Raw genomic sequence first — 2,620 nt, 5'->3', positions numbered from 1 at the left:
ACCACGGAACTCTAACATTTGCGTATGTTTATTTCGAGCCTGATCAATATTTCGTGATATTTGCACCCTCTTGACCGATTAGAGATCAACAGCACCTCTTCCTTACAAATACATATTTTCCGAATATCCCAATATTCTGTACAGCCCTTCTAATTACTTGTCCAGATTCACTTCACCGTGTGTTGTGTTGTGATTTTCGGTTTTGTAGCCTGTAGATCGACTCGAAAAAATACAAAAAATTTAGTTTTGGGTCCACTTCATACCACAATTTTAATCTGATCATCTCAGAAAATTATAGGCGTTGTCCTTGACTATACCTGGATCCTCAAGGAAAATTTCAAAGCGATGAGCGCTATATTTTCGCCCTCTATTGTGATAATATGTTACTAAATAATATATGAATACGTAAGCTCCTGAAAATATTTACGTGTAACTCCCACATCCGAGTACATACGACCATATAATTGGTATAAATTTAAAGGTGAACCACTCCTCTTGGATATACTATCAACTTCTTGGGTCTAGTCCTTCAGGAGTAAATATATACGCTATAGAATACAAATTTTATCATTTTTTACACAAAAGTCAGGGTCCATTTGACCCGCTAAATATTGACCGATCTTTATCAAAACCGGCATGCTTATTGTTTGACCCTATCCCCTTCTCCATGCAAAAATTCGCGATGTTTGGGCCGTAACTGCGGCCTCTAGAGCGACCAGAAAAACCGACAAAAATTAAGTATTTGGTCCATTTCATCCCCTAAATATTAACCGATCTTTACCAAAAACAATAGGGGTCTTCATTGGGCAGAAACCTTCCTACATGCAAAATTTCGTTAAGATTGGTCCATAACTGTGGCCTGTATCGTGTTTACAAATTATAATGAACAGACGGACGGACATACATGTCTAGATCGACTCAGCTAGTCGAGATATGACGATCGGTATACTTAAAGGTGGGTCTAGGACCAATATTTCGCGGTGTTACAAACTCTTGGGGCTGCACAAAGCTATAATACTCTGACAACATAGTTGTGTAGGTTATAATAAAAATTGCCATAACTTCCAGACCAATCCTACACCCCAACTGTAACCCTAACTCCAGCTCTATCGGTTTACCTAAATCCAAATTTAGTACCATTTTGTACACATTAGTACGAATTTCCAAAACTTTATACATACCGGAACCTACATCCCAACAGTGACCCTAACCCAATCTTATACCCTAACAGTAACCCTATCTCCAAATTTCAGGATTCCAGCTGTATTGGTTCACCCAAAAATTTAACAAAATTTAGTACACATTAGAAAGAATTTCCAGAACTTCCTACAAAGCCCAATCCTACACTTCAACAGTGTTCCTAACACACAATGCCAAATTTCAGGATTCCAGCTGTATTGGTTCACCAAAAAAATTAATTTGTACCAAATTTAGTACACATTAGCACGAATTTCCAAAACTTTCTACAAAACCAAACCCAACACCCCAACAGTGATTCAATATCAAATTTAAAGATTCCAGTTCAATCGGTTCACCCAAATACAAATTTGGTACCATTTAGTACACATTAGTACGAATTTCCAAAACTTTCCACAAAACCCAATCCTACACCCCAAAAGTGATCCGAACGGTAAATTTCAAAATTCCAGCTCAATGGGTTCACTCAAACCCGCATTTGGTAGCATTTAGTGCAAATTTCAAAAACTTCATCGCATCGGCTAACACAAAATTTAAATTGTAAAAAAAAAATCAGTTCACATCAGTAGGAATTTCCTAAATAGCTCAATTCTACCCCAACACTGATTCTAACTCCTAATGTAAAGATTCACCCAAATCCAAATTTGGTACCATATAGTCAGTGTTGCCAAAACTTCGTTGAGGAAAAATGCTAGATTTTGTTGAAAAAAATGCTAGAAAGTGCTAAAAAATTTAAAAAAGTGCCAGAAAAAAGTGCTAACAATTTCTAGAACAAAATTGTTAATATTTAATAATAAAATATTAATCAGAAACCCCATTTATTCTTAACGGTATTCGTTGTCGATTTAACCATGTCCGTCCGATTGACGTCGCAATATTTAAGACAGAGCTTTGGAATTTTACACATACGTTGGTACTACTCCTATGAGATTTGATATTGGAAATGGAATACATCGGTCGTTTTTGGGTACACCATACCCCAATATTTGTTTTTTAAGCTTTTAGGCATATTTTTCAACCTAAATTACTGTATATTTGTATATTGTGTTCTACCTGGATATATAGTCTTCTTACTAGAACTTATCAATATTGGTCCACTCTTAAGGGTAGCCCTCATCAATTGCATTGGTTTTAATTTGATTGTTTAAATTTTGTTGAGTAAAAAATCTCCTTATCAAAAATTATTAATATGGGTCCATATTTAGAGGTAGCCCCCAGAGAGCGGTACCCTCCCCATTATTCGACATTTTGGGAACGTCGGACACGCATCCGAATTGTTTCTGTTTTTTGTTTTGATGGGGTTTGAAGTCTTCCTACTAAAATATAAATACTAATAATGTCAAAATTTGGTTAAGGTAAATAGCTGTAATTTCACATTGCGTACAAATATGAAGACAACTATCAATTTTCGACCTATTTGCGT

This window comes from Musca vetustissima, unplaced genomic scaffold (assembly GCF_032173495.1).
Source record: "Musca vetustissima isolate MV318-11 ecotype Yass unplaced genomic scaffold, APGP_CSIRO_Mvet_v1 utg15412, whole genome shotgun sequence".
NCBI classification, from domain to species: Eukaryota; Metazoa; Arthropoda; class Insecta; order Diptera; family Muscidae; genus Musca; species Musca vetustissima.
Note: the sequence above shows the minus strand (reverse complement) of the source record.